Source organism: Cervus elaphus, chromosome 28 (genome assembly GCF_910594005.1).
Source record: "Cervus elaphus chromosome 28, mCerEla1.1, whole genome shotgun sequence".
Taxonomy (NCBI): domain Eukaryota; kingdom Metazoa; phylum Chordata; class Mammalia; order Artiodactyla; family Cervidae; genus Cervus; species Cervus elaphus.
Window position 1 is genome coordinate 11,799,735 of NC_057842.1, and position 18,999 is coordinate 11,818,733.

General features: G+C 43.5%; 1 protein-coding gene across 1 annotated transcript in view; it reads left to right on the forward strand.

Moving 5' to 3' along the window:
- Window positions 1-5,088: 5,088 nt before the first annotated feature.
- Window positions 5,089-18,999, forward strand: part of COL19A1 (collagen type XIX alpha 1 chain) — a 417,920-nt gene continuing 404,009 nt past the window's right edge. The window contains exon 1 of the mRNA XM_043890428.1: window positions 5,089-5,270. The gene's annotated coding sequence lies outside the window, so the exon portion shown is untranslated. The remainder of the gene's footprint in view (window positions 5,271-18,999) is intronic.

Below are 18,999 nucleotides of genomic sequence, written 5' to 3' on the forward strand. Positions count from 1 at the left end.
GCAGACTCCCAACCACTGTACCAGCTGGGAAGTCCCTCCTACAATTATCTTGTCAATGTGGTAATTTAATTCTCTCAGACATAAGTACCAAATGAACCCACCATTTTCCCACACTAACTTTGAGAGTCAGCCTATATGAAGTCATTAGAAAATCGTAAGCCCTCAGTTACTTTAACCTCCACACACCCCATTTCAACAAATACTTGAAGATTATACTAAGGAAAAATATTTATTGTATTAAATGCTGTGTGTATTAGTAAAAAGAAGACACAGTTCCAGCTCTCAAGGAATTTACAATCAAGACAGGACCAAATACAGAAAAGTTTGTGAAACGAAGTGTCAAGTAGAGTGTAACTGTGTGTGTGTGTTTGTGTTCAGTTGCTCAGTTGCGTCTGACCCTCTGCGAGCCTGTAGCCCACCAGGTTCCTCTGTTCACGGGATTTCTCAGGCAAGAATACCAGAGTGAGTTGCCATTTCCTCCTCCAGGAGATCTTTCCAACCCAGGGATCCATCCCACATCTCTTTAGTCTCCTGCATTGGCAGGCAGATTCTTCACCACTGTGCCACCTAGGAAGCCAGGGTGTCTTAAAAAAAGTGCAAATTATACTCTGCTGTATAGGGGCAGGGGAGGGTCTGTTTGGTGGGAAGAGGTTAGGGAAGGAACTATATTATAGAACAACCTCAAATAAGCAGGATTCCAACAGCCACCTGGTGTTTCGGTAGGCTGCAGCAACTAGAGAGAGGGAGAAAGCATTGGTTATTCATTCTCTGGTCATAGGTCATTGATATGGTTGGGGCATCGTGTGCATTTAAGGGAACTGAGGTAAGAAGATGGAGGTTACACTGTCAAGGGCCTTGAATTTCAGCGAGAGTTCAGTAGGAAACAAGGCAATTCACATCCTTCATCTGAAAAGGAGAGAAATGAGCTTGTTCCTTGTTGGTTCTTTCTACAAATCTTTATTACAGAAATAGTTAACTCATCCTTTCACATACAATTATTTACTGACAGCGCCCCTTCCAGCACTAGGATGCTGGGATGACTCATGAGTATATTTATTGTGAAGGACAAAAAATGGATGTACAGTTGACCCACGTGTGTGGGTGTGGGGGGGTGGGTTAGGGGCGCTGAACCTCCATTCTGTGGAGAATCTGCATATAACTGTGCAATCAGTCCTCCAAATCTCTGGTTCTGCGACCACAAATTCAACCAACTACGGGATTCTGTAGTACTGCAGTATGTATTCGGTGAAAAGAATCCATGTGTAAGTAGACCCATGCAGTTAAAAAGTTGTTCAAGAGTCAACTGTATTTTGTTCACTGAAATCTTTTGACTCTGATGCTTCCACATGTGAATATAGTTTCCCCTTCCTTTAAACTCCCCCATATTTTAGATCTGCTACTGCTGCTAAGTCACGTCAGTCATGTCCGACTCTGTGCGACCCCATAGACGGCAGCCCACCAGGCTCTGCCGTCCCTGGGATTCTCCAGGCAAGAACACTGGGCTGGGTATTTTAGATCTACTTTGCTTATTACATGCTATATTTTTATTTCATATTGTCATTATGTACATATACATCTTCCCTTTCTTACCCAATGTTCAACCCCAGGAGGTGGGGCTCATGCCCAACCTATCTTTGTATATCCTATAGTGCTTAGCTTAAGAGGGGTTCAAAAATACATGTTGAATGAATAAGCGGTTTAATTAATATTTGCTTCCTAGTCAAATCATTAGGCTAAGTATAAGCAAATTTCTCAGTTCTCTTAACCCCATTGCTTTGTTAATTTGTCGGCGATACGTAAAACACCATTTTGTTCATGTTTGTTGTATTTTTTATTACAACAGTAATACAGGTTCACTGTATAAAATTACAGATAAGCAAAAGGAAGAAATCAGAATCTCCCATAGTCCTAACTGAGAGGTAACCACAGCTACTGTTTCAGAGGAGTTTGTGAGGCAGAGTCGATGTGCATTTTTTAAAGCATTTAATACACGTGGCTAATTTGCCCTTTTGAAAGGGCAACTATATTGTGTCCCTTCTTTTGGTGTTGAGAATATTAATCCTGTCAAAACGAGAGGAGCAAAAATCACTCCTTTATCGATGTGCATTTCTTTTGCATAGTAATTTAGTTGAATAATTTTTCATGTGTTCACTGACCATTTGTATTTCCTCCGTGAGTTGTCTTGTCATAATTTTCTTTTTTGCCTATTTTTTATCAGGATCTCTCTCTCTCTCTCTTTAAAAAAAATTAATTTTGGGAGCCGGGTGTGTATTAATAAACATTTTCCACAGTCAGGCATTTGTCTTTTAACATATTTCCTTTCAGCGTCACCGATCCCTAGGAAGAGGGTCTAATAAACTAAGTGAAAGTCAGACCTGTGATCACCTCTTCCTCTCATTTCTAAGTTGAGTCAATGTCAGGAGCTAAACATCTTCCAGGAACGGAAGCAAACATAGCAACCACCAGTGGAATATTATTTTCTCTATGAGGACATTTTCTGAAACAATGATAAAAATAGCAATGAAAAAATTTTAAATGCCCTATCTTTTGCTGATTACTAAAAATGTTGAACTAATCCAACTATTTTCTTTTCACCCTTATTTGTATGATATGAATATCATACATAGTACTGGCTTTAAAAGGAATAGAAAGGGAAGGACAGACTCTCAGTGACAAGTCAGAGTTGGTAATTACAGCTGACAGTGACGTCTGTCCGTCCTCTACGGATGCACTGAAGAATTCCATGGGGTTGGTAGGGGAGTCATGTATGGTTGGGGCACTCCATTCAACAGAAAATGAGCACGCTTATGGTGTGGTAACTAAGAAGTTAGCTGGGGGCAATTCTGAAATTCTTCTTGGAAAATGGAAACCATGAAAGGGGAGGAAAGTGAAAGAAATTACAAAAGGGAAAAAGCAAAGCAACATGGCTGGGAGTATAGACGTAAACAGAAACGAAGAAAAGGAAAAAGAAATAGCCATGAGAAAATAGAAGTGATTGATAAGCAAGGCTTAGAAAACACACAATCTTTACATTTATTATGGGGCAATCATCAAAATGTAGTTCAGTGTTAATTTAAATTGTTTAATTTATGTAGGCGGGGAATTAAAAATATGGAACTTTAAAAAAAATGCATTTCAAATGAATTTAGCCCTCTTAAGGCATAAAAATACTGGTTAAAAGTGTCTCCCATGGGCCATAACTGTTGAAAACAGTTTGTTTTTGAAATCTTTAAAAAATTTTTGTCACACATGCATATAGCTAAACTGGGTGTTAGAATCCCTGCAAGCTGTTTGCCGGAATGCAAAGTGCTATCAGATTCTCCTTTTATTTTCAGATGTTCCTTCACCAGCAGTTCCTATTATTTTCAGATGTTCCTTTACCACTTCAGAAGCAAGTGGGAAAACCGATTGTTTATAACTATACTGGGGTTAGATAAATAAAAGGTGCCTGGTTAAGGGATCTTTTGACTTGAAGTCACTTTAAAATTCAGTGAAAAGAATTGGATAAAGGACGTAGACCTAGGGATATGATAGTTTGTGATCACAAAATGCAGCCCAGAGTCAAATACTTGCCTGAAAAAATAACCCAGAAGTATTTATTGACCTGGGGATGCTGGCATATCTAGCGACAAAGAAAGCAACAGATAATCATTTTTAATTGTATTTATTTTTCACTTTCTTCCAAACTCAGTTCAATACTTTGCGTAGGAAAATGAGAAATTCAAGATAGAAACAAAAATGTAAGTTTAGCTAGTTTTAAAACCTCTTAAAGGTTATAAAATTATAAAAATATTTATGAAAACAATGCTAACATGAGGATGATTTACTTGTATTAAAGAACAAATTAGAGGCAAAATTTCAAGCTTCCTGTTAAGTAGTCTTAAAGCCTTATTTTAAAAATAGTGCTAATTAAATGTAAATGTAAAGTTAATAGTCCATGGGAGAAATAAAACCTGGATGCTTTTATTTCAATGAAAAGGTAAAGGACAATTGCTTTGAGAGGGAAAAAAAAGTCAAAAAAGGGTAATACTATTTAAAAACTTACAGACAGGTCACCACAAGTCTGAGGCAGGTCTGGGAATCCTGCGTTTTCAGATGGCCATCTGAGTAGTGTGACTCATGCAACAGCCTCCTTCCTTGGCCTCTTTCCACAGTGAAGCAGAAGCCAGTGATGAAAATCACAGGAAAGCAAAACATCAGGAGCTTTCAAGGTCTGACATATAAACATGGTTTGCATCATTAGGGATGCCAGACTAAAACTTGCAGCATGGGTTTTGATCAGGATGAGAGACAGGTTTAAAAACTACTAGTTGACTCTTCATAGATGCACTTCAATGAAATGCAAAAAAAGCTATCTTCTGAAATTTTTTTTAACATTTAATTTTTTTTCCCCAGCCTGATTTTATTTCCTGACCTGTGAACCCAGACATTTACAAAGCCTATTGCTGTGGTTTTAAAATAACTTTTAACTTTAAGGATTTTCACGATTATGGATCAATACTACAATTTGTCAACTATGGCAATACTGAACATTAAACCAATTTATCTGTTTTCTAGTGCCTGACTTTTCTGAATTCTATAGTGGTTTAACTTTTCTTTCAAATACACATATATGTGTATACAATACATATGTATACCTACAATATATATACTCTACATACATGCCCGGACACAGAATATGCTAAAAAATGTCACCATCACATGTTATAAGGGGCCCCAAAGAGTCCAGGATTTGTAGCGCCGATCCATAGAAAGATACAATATTTAAAATCACAAAATACTTCTGTGGAGTCTGAGACAAAACCACACAACTCTGTACATCCAAGCATGATCGGAACATTGATTAACTTTATCTAAACTGATATAACAGCACAAAATGAAACAGAAATGATGTCCCTTCACAGCCCACGTGTTAAGAAGCCAGTTATCTACCTTCGAATGTCCGCCGCATACCACACACTTCACCATCACAAAGTGAGAAACTCGAAGCCTTTGCAACCAGCCGTCTCTACGTGATGGGAAACAGCGGATAAAGCGGAAACCTGCAAAGCTCTGGGGCGACGTAGCTGTAATTAAGGAAAACCCGGGCCCGAGTTGGCGGAGTCCCGTCTTGCGGAGTCCTCGTCCTCGCCGAGTGGGAGGGTCACCCGGGGAGAGACTAATAAGGGCAGCGGCGCGCGCCCCGGCCCCACTCGCAGGGCGCTCCGTGCCGCGGTGCTCAGCCGCGCGCCCGCCCGCCCGCCGCCCGGCGAGCCCCGCACGCGGCCAAGGTAAGTGCGCGGCGCCGCGACCCCGCGCCCGCCCGCTCCCCCGCGCGCACGCTCCCCGGCCTCGCTCGCGGTTCTGCGTCTCCGCCGGCCTGCGCCCGTTTCCCCGGAAAATCTGGACGCGGGGCCCCGCTCGGGTCTGGGTGCGTGCGGAGCGCACACCTGCCATTTCGCCTTCCCGTAGGTAGCTGTAGCCCGGGAGGCCGCCCTGTGGGCACGACGGGGCCGCCCGAGCGCGCGGCGTAGATGCCGGTGGGTCGTGTTCCTGTGTGCCCGCCCTGCAGGCTGCGGGCTTTATACTTTAGTTCTAGGTGCTTCTGCCGGATCTGTGTGTGTGTGGAGCCGAGCTGAGAGCCCTGCTGATGCAGTCAGGACACCGAATACAGAAGGAAAAAAAAAAAAAAAATCTCCGGGGTGAAACGCAGAAAACAAATCCACTCAAAAGAAACCCGTGCCGTTAGAGCTTATTTTTTTGATCTCTGTCTAGAGACGTCCCCCGCCCAGAAAGCGAGGAGACAGTGAAGGGGCGTACACTGCGGGGCGCGGGGCTGCGGCGCCGGCTCCCCGCGCGGTTACTGGTCCTGCCCTGCGGCTGCTTCTCCGAACGCGGCTCTCAGGGCTGCGGCGCGGCCGGGGGGTCCCGGGGCTGGGCTCCCCGGCCCGCTCGTCCCGGAGCGCCGGCCCGGCGCCTCGATGGTCCCGCAGCGCGCGGCTCCGGCCGGCCGCCCGCGCGCTGCGGAGTCGGAAAGAAGTTTGTTGGCTCGGAACCCAGTCGGCCGCGGCCGCGGGCAGCCCAGCTCATCCGGAGCGCGCGGCTTGGAAGCGAAAGCTGCCCCGAGAGGGTTACGGCTAGGGCGAGTCGGTGGGCCGACTGGCGAGGGGCCGGGCCCGGGATGCGGCAGCCCCGGAGGCACCGAGACGCGGACCGCCGGAGGATGCTAGGAGCCGGGTTCCGGAACCCAGCCGCAGGGGACAGCGGGCTGCGGGAGACCCCGCATCCTGCAGATGCCTGGAGTGTTAAGGGCGCCATCCCGGGATTGCACCGGCGAGGCTGGGAACTGGGAGCTTAAAGGAAAACATTGTGGTGCCTCCATCCCCGCTCACACCCACCTTCCCCCGCCACCCCCATCCAAAGACTACCTGGTTCCCTCTTTGGCCTGAAGGAGAAGGCTGCGGAGCAACCAGATGGGAGGGTGGTTCGTACGCGGGAAAGGATTTTAAATCTGCCCAATAATGTAGATAGACCCTCTTCATCAGCCCCCTTCCCACCCATCCTTACAAAAAACAACAGGGACCGACCAAAATTGCTTCTTCTGCCCCAAACGAGCGCAGCTGTCGTTCTTTAAGGGATTTAAATAACCTCTTAACTGAGTGAGTCTTTCAGCATCTCCCTCTGGTCCGTAGGGAGAAAACGGTTGGACCTAAGTAGAGATCTTTGATAGGTGCACGCAGAGCCGGAAGGGAGATGTTTAGGTCCTCAGATGCTGCGAAACATCCCTAAAAGCCTCTTCCTCAGGAATATCTCTCTTCTGAGTGGGAAAGAGGACAGTGATCCTCAGGGGTGGAAAGTTCATTCTCTCCCTGGGGGGATAGAAAATGGAGAAAGTTAACAGGTAGGTGCTTCTGTGAAAAGTGGCCAGGAATCTAAGCGGGGTCTCCTGAGAAAGGAGGGAGAAGGTGGACCATGGAGCCGGGAGAGAGCCTGAACCTGGTGAGAAAAGGTCAGAAAAAGAGCCAAAGGGGACAGAAAACCCAGTGTGATGACTCTCACAGTTGGGACAGTATCTCTGTGCCTGAATCACCATCATCGAAGTAAACCACCTAAGACAGATGGAAGCCCCTGGTAGTCTTCAGAAATGGAAAATTCCCATCTACTTTCAGGTCCTTCAGTTTAATTTTTCCTGCTGCAATTTTAGTTCATTGATTTCCCCAGCAGACAGAAAGGCCTGAGGGGTGCACAGAATGGACGTCTTAAAGGCAGGAGAAGATAAGGAGATAGAAACCATGGTTGTATGGCCAGTTGGGATCATAAGTACAAATTCAAGTGAAGAATGAAAAATTAGCAGGAGTAGAAACTAAACAGAGCTAGCAAGATGCTAATATAGAACTTTTGAAGAGGATGCTGGAAACAAAATATTCGGAGTGGGCCACGTTGAGGAGTATATGTTAAAGAGGCAGAGAAGAAGGAGGCTTAGCAGAACAGAGCAGAGGACATTCCAGTCAGAAGGAAAGGCATGCATGGAGGCATAGAGGCGGGGCCGGCGTCATCTGCCTGGTAAGATGGGAGAATCCAAGCTGGAGTGAAACCTGAGATGAGAGCAGAGAGCCCCTGCCCAGGGGAGACCCAGGAGGAGGGCTGAGAGGCCAGGGGCCCACGGGGAGTGACTCTGCAGGGCGTGAGTGAGATAGCCAGGTGAGGAAGCCGCACACTGCGTTTGGAAATGATACAAAGATGGCAGATGCAACAGTGATACTAAAAAAAAGAGCAGAGGGGAACACCAGGCCTGCCTTATCCACGCAAGCCTTGGGAGGCCCAAAGCTTCTCTGATCTCTCTCTGGGAGAAGTCAAAGATGATCTTGAAATGCGAGAGTAGTTGATCAGAAAGTTGGTAGAGGCTTCCAAATGGAAACATCAAGAAAAGTTGATAGATTAGGCAAAACCATCATGTGCTCAGTTGCTAGTCATGTCTGACTCGTGGCGACCCTATGGATTGTAGTCCCCCAGGCTCTTGTGTCTGTGGAACTCTCCTGACAAGAATACTGGAGTGGGTTCCCATTTCCTGCTCCAGGGGATCTTCCCCAACCAGGGATCCAACCCGCATTTCTTGCATCTCCTGCATTGACAAGTGGATCCTTCACCACTGTATCACCTGGAAAGTCCCCCCAGACATTAATATATTTATTTAAAATTTGAAGTGACATTGGGTCACTGATATATAAATACCTGTTTCAAGCAGAGCTAGAGAATTAAAACCTGACAAAATCCAGATTGGTTAAGACGGTCAAATTGAGAATAGTATCTAGAAAGTTGATGGCGACAACTGTCGTTCAGAGAAGTGAGTCAATAAAAGAAACAGTTGTTGAGGGTGGAGAAAGTTGCTTAAACCTGCTGAAGTGTAACTTAGGCCTGGAGATCCCCTGGGAAGTTGGCACTAGTTTTGAAGTGACAGGAGAAATCACAGAACTTTGAAAAAACATGATAGAGTTGATCAGCTTTAGGAAATATAAATATTAAGAACCAGGGAGTATGTTTTCAGTTAAGGAAGACAAGTTTAAAGTTTTTTTTTTTTGTCTCACTGAGATTATAAAATCTCACTGGTTTATAACTGAAATTATGTTCACTAAGCCTTCTTTTTAGTAGTTTTTTCTTTACTTCTCTGTAACTGTTCACTTTATCCATATATTGCTGTAATTGTTAAATCTCTATATGGATATATTTATTACTTGATTTCAACCTTTCATTTGTTTAGTTTTAGCCCACATGTATTGCCTTAGACTATATTCATCCTACAAATTGATCAAATGAGGATCTATTAAATGCCAAGTTGAAACAAAATGCAGATATCAGATGCAATCTATTTTCTTCAAGGTATTCAGTACAGAGAGGAGACAGAATGCCCACAAGTTACCACAAAGGAGTGTAGCCCAAGCTGAGTTGTGGCTGGGTCCTGAGTGCTGGTGGATCGCAAGGTAATGAGCTCCAGGATGGGACTTGCAGACTTCAGAGAGGACGTAGAGCGTGAAATACATGCGGAGGGCAGAGTGGGTGGAGAAAGACTTGGAAGAACGTTCCAGCATGTCCAGAAGCCCGGAACATTTTGGGAACTGGAAATAGTTTGATGGAATAGAGTGTGTTGGAAGGAAGTAGCAGGACATGAGCCTGGTCGGATGAGCCGAAGCCCAGCTGTAACACAGCCCTGAGCGCCTGCCTCCCTGAGGAGTAGGCGTGGAAAGCACTAGGAGACTCTCAGATGGCGGAGCACAAAAGCCAGGTCTTTGCTTTAGAAATAGAAGTCTTGGGCAGTAGGGTGATGGAGCTTCGGGGAAAAGGACTGGAAGAGAGGAGATTACTGAAGCCTATCACACTTTTCCAGAATCAAAGTGGTGAGGATGTGAACTAAAGCAGCTGTTGGGAGGATGGGGAAGTTGGTATGCATTCAAAAAATGTCTCGAAAGTAGACTTTATAGACTTTGATAGAGATTTGATATGAGGGATGAAGAATGAATTCAAGATGATTTTGAAATTTCTTACTTGAATTCCTAGGTTAAAGATGATGCTTGTAATTAACAATGTCAAGAGGTTTCCGTCAAATGTAAGAAGGGCAGAAATGTTGCCAGAATTGCAAAAGACCTCTGCAAAGTTATTTCAACTTCATGACTACACTCTACAAACTCACTTCAATTTCATGACTACACTCTGGAAACTTACTTCAATTTCATGGCTACAGTCGATGGCAAAATTATGAAATAAGCTAGAATGAGTCCTAAGCTCTTGAGGATTTTTTGTGTGTATGTGTGTGTGCTATTGTGGACTTGGAATTTTAACTGTATAGACATGACTTTCCAGCCAATTTTCTACAATAGGTTATAGACTCTACTATAGCTTCACTAAAGATAGAGTCTAAAGATTGGTAAAGAACAAATGTGTAACACCTGTTGCTTTTGCTCATTTACAAGATGTGTCTCTTCATAACAGTATGGCCAGATTTCCTTGGTGGAGTTACGTATAGGCACATTGGAGGACAGTCAAGAAGGTTTGATTTAGAAATCAACCCACTTCCCACTCACGTGGCATTTCTTTTTGTAATGAATGCTCTGAAAACAGGGGTTCTCTCAGTCATTTCACAAATCCAGCCATGGTTTCTTTTTTTTCTTTTGGCTGCTCCACAAGTATGGGCAGAAGGCAGAGATTGAACCCAAGCCTCCTGCAAGAAGTTCCCTAACCAGTGGACTGCCAGGCAAGTCCCAAGCCTGCTTTTTTATGTCAAAATATTGTGTTGCTCATTTAGCAGCCTATGTAAAATGAATCAGTGTTCCCTTTCTATTTTCTCCTCTGTTTTTTTTTTTTTCTTTCACTTGTCTTTGATGTATTATTTTCTATTTTGGTGTTAGATCTAATGCTTTAAACCTTTAGCTAAAGCCAAATTTCAGAGATGTAAAACAAGCATTGTTAACTGTTAGATGGCAAAACAGTAAAATTGGAATTGTGGTGCTATGGAAGACTCTTGAGAGTCCCTTGAGCTGCAAGAAGAACAAATCAATCAACCCTGAAGGAATACAACCCTGAATGTTCACTGGAAGGACTAATGTTGAAGTTCCAATACTTTGGCCACCATGTGTGAAGGGCTGACTCATTGGAAAAGACCCTGATGCCGGGAAAGACTAAAGGCAAAAGGAGAAGGGGGCAGCAGAGGATGAGATGGTTGGATGGCATCACTGACTCGATGGACATGAGTTTGAGCAAACTCTGGGAGATGGTGAAGGACAGAGAAGCCTTCTGTGCTGCAGTCCATGGGGTCACAAAGAGTCAGACGCGCCTCAGCGACTGAACAATGACAACAACAGTAAAATTTTCATGTTCCATTGTAGGAAGATTTGGTTTGGTTTCCTTTGATACAGTCCTTGACCATCTTATCCAACAAGGTTCCATTCTGTCATTTTGTGTACATATTCTGTGTTCCTTTGCTTCCTACTGTCTGTTTCTCAAAGATGACTGAAGAGTTTGTTTACTTGCAATCTCCCTGACCAGAGTGACCCAGGGACTGTTTGGCTCACTGCTCTGTCCCCGCAGGCACATAGTAGGACCTCATCCTGTTGATGGGATGAAAGATTAAGATTTCCCATTGTTCCTCCTGTCTTCTTTGTGCTCTCTGTACACAAATATGGATTACTTTTTTTAAAAGGAATTAAAAAAAAATCTATGTCCTAGTTCAAATATTCTTGGTTTCGATAGTTGCTTTCTGGAATTTCAAGACCTGGATTAAGGAAGTTTAAAGGACAGTTGCTTTTTAAAGTTCCCTAAACCCAACCAGTCTCTGCAAATATTCTGGTTGGCAAAGGATAGTGAGAGCAAGGGATGTCGGTGGAGGTCACAGGCCAGCCTTCAGAAAGCCATTGTCTCTTGGCTGTTAGGGCAGTGAGAAATCCACTGCAGACAGGGCTGTCTGGATGATGTTAGAGGGTTCCTGGCCTCCAGAAGTGGTGTCTGCCCAGGATGCCCTATGTTGGGCACACGTACAGTGGTGACGCTGGTACTCCACAGTGCTGGGAAGAAACGGTGAAGGCTCTGGATAGAATCTTGATGGAGATGAGCTAAAACCTCAGAAAGAAGCATATAGAGGTGTGATAGGTCTGCCTCACATCCTGGTAGTAACCGTCATGCTGTATCAGCAGAGGGTTTCCAGTTAAGCAGACCTAGGCTTGAACTCCAGAGAGCTTCTCTATGACATTTAAAGTTTCGTGTCTGTGCCAGGCAAGAAAATTCCTTCTCTGGGCCCTACATTTTAGAAGGCTCTGACATGGCCTTGCTCTGTCTGTGCATCAACTCTCAGGGGAAAGAGTCCATAGAGATCAGGGACCCTGCCCTTACCCAAAGCCAGAGCTTTTAGACCGGACTCTAGGCACCCAAGATTCCAGCATCCCCTGACCAACTGGCCTTCAGTCATCTTGCAGAATCCGGCAACCTCCTCCTTGGGTCCCCCTTCCCGGAAACAGACTACGCCACTGTTGTGAACACTCCTAGGCCAAAGGGGCAGTCAAGGAGAGGCATCTGCAGGTGCTGTAGACAAAACTCAGCTTTCTGGCAAGTTCTCACACATGCGAGTGAAGCCCCTCATGGTGCAGATGGAGCCAGGGTGTTGTTTAATCGCCAAGTCGTGTTTAGTCACTAACTCTTTGGGACCCCATGGACTGCAGCACGCCCGGCTTTCTTGTCCTTTAGTCTCTCCCAGAGCTTGCTCAAACTCATGTCCATTGAGTCAGTGATGACATTGAACCATCTCATCCTCTATTGTCCCCTCCTGCCCTCAATCTTTCCCAGCATCAGGACCTCTTCCAGTGAGTCAGCTCTTTGCATCAGGTGGCCAAAGTATTGGAGCTTCAACTTCAGCACCAGTCCTTGCAATGAATATTTAGTATTGATTTCCTGTGGGATTGATTGGTTTGATCTCCTTGCAGTCCAAGGGGCTCTCAAAAGTCTTCTCCAGGCTCAGCCTCTTTTTATAGTCCAACCCTCAACATCCGTACATGACTACTGGAGAAAGCATAGCTTTGACTATACAGACCTTTTTTGGCAAAGTGATGTCTCTGCTTTTTAATACACTGTCTAGTTTTGTCATAGCTTTTCTCCCAAGGAGCAAGCGTCTTTTACTTTTGTGGCTGAAGTCACCATCAGCAGTGATTTTGGAGCCCAAGACAAGAAAATCTGACCCTGTTTCCACATTTTCCCCATCTATTTGTCATGAAGTGAATGGCGTGGAGGCAGGAATGGGGAACAATGCAGGAGGAGCTTTGGTCCAGACCAGAGGCCAGTGCATCCCTTGCAGCCTGCTCTGTTCAGTTCTAAACGTGGCCTTGACTTTTAGTCTTCATGAAACATGTACTAAGAGGAAAGGAGAAAACACACATTTCTCATCAGTTTTATTAGCTTTATTTTTTACTTTTAAACATTTAGACATATGGAATATAGATTTCTTGCTTTACACCCTGCTAATGTTAAGAGCCAGCATGCCTGGCTCTCAACTTACCATGAGTATTAAATAAAATACCATATATAAAAGAAATTCTGCTTCAGAAAACGAGACCACGTGTGTGACCAGTAATCTCCATATCGTTCTTAAAATGCATCAAAAGCTGTCTTTGTACAATTTGAAAAAAAAGTGATTCGGGAGAGTCACTTGATCAGTAAAGCATTATATTGAAGATTAAAATTTAAATCTTACGTGGGAAGAGTAACACATTATACTGTGATAACATTGGCCAGGATGCATTTGTAAAAGTATCTTGATAGTCAGCAGGCTGGGGTCTGAGGGGACAGCAGAGAAAACAGGCAAGCTTCAATGAGGAAGGAGACTTTTGGATGGCGACGAAGCCCAGAAGTGAAAGATCCAGGAAAGGCCCCACAGGTGGGTGGAGGACAGCAAGGAGCAGCCTGAGGACCGTCCCCAGCAGGCGTCTGGGGACAGTTGGGAGGAGCTGGGGGAGAGGGCTAGGAAAACCCCAGAGAAGGTTGTGCCCTTGAGAGCTGTATTGGAGTCGACCTTGGAATTGCCTGCAGCAGAGGGTTAAGATCTAGGAAAGGTGTGTGTGTGTGTGTGTGTGTGTGTGTGTGTGTCTAAGTGTACAAGGATTCATTCTGAGACCTTGATAAAAAGTTTCTTCAAATCTTCCTGGCTGAGTGGAGTACATCTCTAATCAGGACTGGAACAACAGAAACCCCCAATAGCAAACACATTAAAAACATACAAAAAGGAATATTGCATAGTATAATAACCATTGAAATAGTGTAAGATTCTGAAATGCCTTAATAATTATAAAATATTCAGTTATTGTTACTAGAGATTCAAATGTTAAGTGTAATTCACTGTGTCTCAAGATTTGCAAGTTGGCAGTTTCCAATACTTTTGAACTCAAAGAATATCTATTGAGTCCCTGTTTTTCCAGGTACTATGCTCAGCACCAAGATACAGTGACAGACAAGACACATAGTCCCTGCCCTCAAGGAGTTTAGAGTTGAGTGAGGGCAATAAACTTGGGTACAGACAGAAAAGTCTGAGCTAGAGAACAGCAGGGCCAGAGCATATATTGGTCAGGAAGGGGCTCTTCCGCATAGTAATGTTTAAACTGAAAGATGCAGGATGAACAGGACCCAGCACATTCCTGCATGAGGAAAGGCCCTGAGGTTAGAAAAAGTCAAGGAATTTGAGGTACAGGACATCAGCTGGAGAGATGCTTACTCGGGGCTTCTTTCTGGGCCATAGAAAGGCTTCTGGATTATATTCCAAGATTGGCTGCTATTATTTAGTTGCTAAGTCATGTCTGACTCTTTTGAGACCCCTTGAGCTGTCCATGGAATTCTCCAGGCAAGAATACTAGAGTGGCTTGCTATCCCTTCTCCAGGGGATCTTCCTCATCCATGGATCAACCCCACGGCTCCTGCTGCATCTCCTGCATTGCAAGTGGGTTCTTTACTCTTGATCCACCAGGGAAGCCCTCCAAATTTGATGGGAAACAGTGAAAGGGCTTGAGATGGGCAGGGACGTGATATAGCTTTGATTTTAAGGAATGCTCTCCAGTGCTCTGTAGAGAGCAAACCTGGTCAGGAGCCTGTAGTGGAGGGGAACAGTGAGGAGGCTGCAGAGGAGTCCACGCCAGGGCAGTCTGAGCCAGGCAAGCGGCAGAGGCGTAGAGAGCAGTGGGTGGCTCTCAGCGGTGTTTGGAGTAGCATTGATGCCACTTGTTGGATGGGGATGCATGAGATGGCAGTAGGGAAGGCAGAAGAATGCTTAGGATTCTCGTTGGAGCATCTTGATGAGGGTGAATTACAGAGATGAGGAAGAGCATGGTCAAGAAGCAAGCATTTAGTTTGGTGTTGAGATATACACAGATGCCTATGTGATGTCTAAGAGGGACTTACTGAGTGGGTGGCTGGATGCACAGTCCAAAGTTCAGAGAAGGCTAGACTGGAACTGTGAATTTTAGACTCATTATCTGACAGATACTACTTAAAGCAGAGAGAATCGGTAAGATGACCTAAGGAGACATTATAGACAGAGAGGAGAGGAAGGCCCACAGATACCACCATTAAGAAATCAGGTAGAAAAAAGATCTGAGAAGAGGATTTAGAAGGAAATACCAGCAAAGGTGAGGGAGGGAGGCTGATGAGAAGGGAGGGTTTCAAGAAGGAGGGAGGGGTCAGCTGTTGAAAATGTCACGGAGGGTTGAGTTAGACACCGGAAGAAAAGGATTCTTTCAAGTTTTTGCTGAACTTGGTCAGAAACCTTTCAATAGAGTGGTGGAATGGCAATTCTTTAGTAACTAGAACATTTACCCAACTAAATATAATGTCGATTCTTCAAACGTTTTGAATAACTGAGATTGAAATTAAGTACTATTATCCTCCAAGTGGCTCGAATATCTTGGGAAACCTCAAGATTGAACTCATATGCTTGTGCCTATATAACTCTCTGCTTCTTCGTTGCTGAAACGGACGAAAGCTTCAGTGAGCATAGATTTTCAGGATACTTTGGCACTTCTCCATTCTTCAGTTATCGCTATCAGTCTCAGGCTGAATAGATAAACATAATCGTAAATTTTTGCTAATTGTTATTTATGAATATGTGGTGTAAATAATCATAATAGCAGAAACTTTTTTGAACACTGACTGTGTTCAGTACTCTGTGATATACTTTTTCCAGGTATTAAGTCATATAGTTGTAGAATTATTCTCAGTTTTCAGATGAATAAATGAAATCTTGATGAAATTACATAATGTTCATAAGCAGGCAGAGCCTGTGCATGAAGTTTTAAACACTGTACTACACTGATGATTTATTAATTCATAAAAATCACTTCAGTTAAAAATGCAAACAATCAAGCATATCTCTGAAATTGAGATCAATATTTGTGAGCTCATTTATTTGAAATAGAACTGTTTTAACAGTTACCAACTGACTTGAAATAATAGCTGGGATAAGTGTGTAAAGTTATATGAGGATTATGACTGTAGATGGATGAGAGAGTTCAAAAGAAATAAGCATAAAACCAGCTGTTTGATTTTTAGAACCACACATGTGGTTTTCATATTGAAATTACTGCTTCTAGCTATTCATGCAGAAATATCTAAATCTTGAATTAATTTTAAAACGCTGATCTAGGTATTTGGCACAGGCAGAATATCAAAGATGGTAGCTTTAGTTTTGTTTTTTTTTTTTCCCTAAAGAGTGTCTATTGACAACATCTAGCCTTTGGTGCCATGCATTCTTTTCTGTTTGACTTGAATAAACTTTGAATTATGGCAAAAATGGTATACTATGATTTGTATATTTAAAACTCTTACAATAGCTGTGCTAATAACACTGCAATTAAATATACTGAGAGGGCCATTATATTTTCAGTTGCAGTCTGTTTCCATGTATTTGTTGTTGTTCAGTCACTCAGTCGTGTCTGACTCTTTGAGACCCCTTGGACTGAAGCATGCCAGGCTTCCCTGTCCTTCACTGTCTCCCAGAGTTTGCTTAAACTCATGTCTATTGAGTCAGTGATGCTATTCAGTCATCTCATCCTCTGTCATACCCTTCTCCTCCTGCCTTCAATCTTTCCCAGCATCAGAGTCTTTTCCAGTGAGTTGGCTCTTCCCATCAAGTGGCCCAAGTACAGGAGCTTCAGCTTCAGCATCAGTCCTTCCAATGAATATTCAGGGTTGATTTCCTTTAGGATGGACTGGTTTGATCTTCTTGCTGTCAAGAGTCTGCAGTGCTGGAAAGCACTGCAGTTCGAAGGCATCAGTTCTTCGGCACTCAGCCTTTTTTTTACTGTCCAGCTCTCACATCCGTACATGACTACTAGAAAAACCACAGCTTTGCAAAGTAAGGAGAAGGAAACAGCAACTCATTCCAGTATTCTTGCCTGGAGAATCCCATGGACAGAGGAGCCTGGTGGGCTACAATCCATGGGGTCACAGAGAGTCGAACATGATTGAAGTGACTGAGCAAACATGCATGTCTGATGAGGGATTAATTTTCAAAAATATACGAAGAATTTCTACAATGCAACAAAAACAAAAAAAACTGGATTAAAACTGGGCAAAGGATTTAGATAGACATTTAGCCAAAGAAGATATACAAATAGCAGATAGAAAGAAACGTAAAGAAAGTGAAATCGCTGTCGTGTCCGACTCTTTGCGACCCCGTGGGCTGTAGCCCACCAGACTCCTCCGTTTTTGGGATTCTCCAGGCAAAAGAGTTGGAGTGGGTTGCCATTTCCTTCTCCAGGGGATCTTCCCAACCCAGGGATTGAACCGAGGTCTCCTGCCTTGCAGGCAGACGCTTTACCCTCTGAGCCACCAGGGAAGCCAATAGCAGGTAAAAGATGTTCAAATCACTAATCCTCAGGAAAATGAAAACCACAAAGAGATACCATCCTACACCCATTAGGATGATTGCTATTTTTTTTTAAAAGGCAAAAAAAATGAAACAAAGCAAAAAACCAGAAACTAATAATGTTGACAAGGATTGGAGAAATTAGAACCATGGTTCACGTTTGGTGGAAATTTAAAACGTTGCAGCTGCTCAGGGAAGCAGTATGACAGTTCCTCAGAAAATTAGAAGTCGAGTTATCATATGACCTTTTCTGAGTATGTACCCAAAAGAATTGAAAGCAGGGACTTGAACAGATTTTTGCACATTCATGTTCATAGCAGCTTTATTAACAATAGCTAAAAGATGGGAGCACCCAGTGTCTCTCAATGGAGGAATGAATAAACAAAATGTGGTATGTACATAGAGTGGAATGTTATTCAGCCTTAAAAAGGAAGAAAATACTGACACATGCCACAACATAATTGAAATTTGAGGACATTATACCAGGTGAAATAAAGTCACAAAAAGATAAATACAGCATGATTCCCCATATATGTGACTTAGGGCAGTCAAATTCGTAGAAACAGAAAACAGAATGGTGGTTGCCAGGGGCTGGGGGTGGGAGAAATGATGAGTTATTGTTTAATAGATACAGAGTTTCAGTTTTGCAGGATGAAAAGTTATGGATGGTGGTGGTAAGTATGAAGTGTGAAGTGCTTAATGCCATTGAACTATACTCTTAAAAATGGTTATGATGGTAAATTTCAATATGTGCATTTACCAGGTTCCTCTGTCCATGGACTTTTCCAGGCAAGAATATTGGCGTGGGTAGCCATTTCCTTCTTCAGGGGATCTTTCTGACTGAGGGATCACACCCAGGTCTCCTGCACTGCAGTCAAGATTCTTTACCATCTGAGCTGCCAGGGAAGCCCCCTTGCCACACCCCCCCCCGACCCCATAAAGATATATATGCAAATCACTGTATGTGGAGTGGTTTTAAAAAGATTTCAAAGAAGAGAAATAAGAGGCTGTATGGACATTAATAAATAGGAACTAATCTGAAAATATTTTCAGAGCTTTTTCATGCATACTAAAGCCTACATTAATATATAGTGTCTAATTATAAGAAAAACTATGACAAATGTAGACAGCATATTAAAAAGCAGAGACATTACTTTGCCAACAAAGGTCTATGTAGTCAAAGCTCTGGCTTTTTCAGTATCAGGTATGGATGTGAGAGCTGGACCTTAAAGAAGGCTGAGCACCGAGGAATTGATACTTTTGAACTGTGGTGTTGGAGAAGACTCTTGAGAGTCCCTTGGACTGCAGAGATATCAAACCAGTCAATCTTAAAGGAAATCAACCCTGAATATTCATTGGAAGGACTGGACTGATGCTGAAGCTGAAGCTCCAGTCCTTTGGCCACTTCATGCAAAGAGCTGACTCATTAGAAAAGACCCTGATGCTGGGGAAAGATTGAAGGTGGGAGGAGAAGGGGAGGATGGAGGATGAGATGGTTGGATGGCATCAACAACTCAATGGACATGAGTTTGAACAAGTTCTAGGAGATGGTGATGGACAGGGAAGCCTGATGTGCTGCAGTCCATGGGGTCTCAAAGATTTGTACATGACTGAGCAACTGAACAGCAACAGCA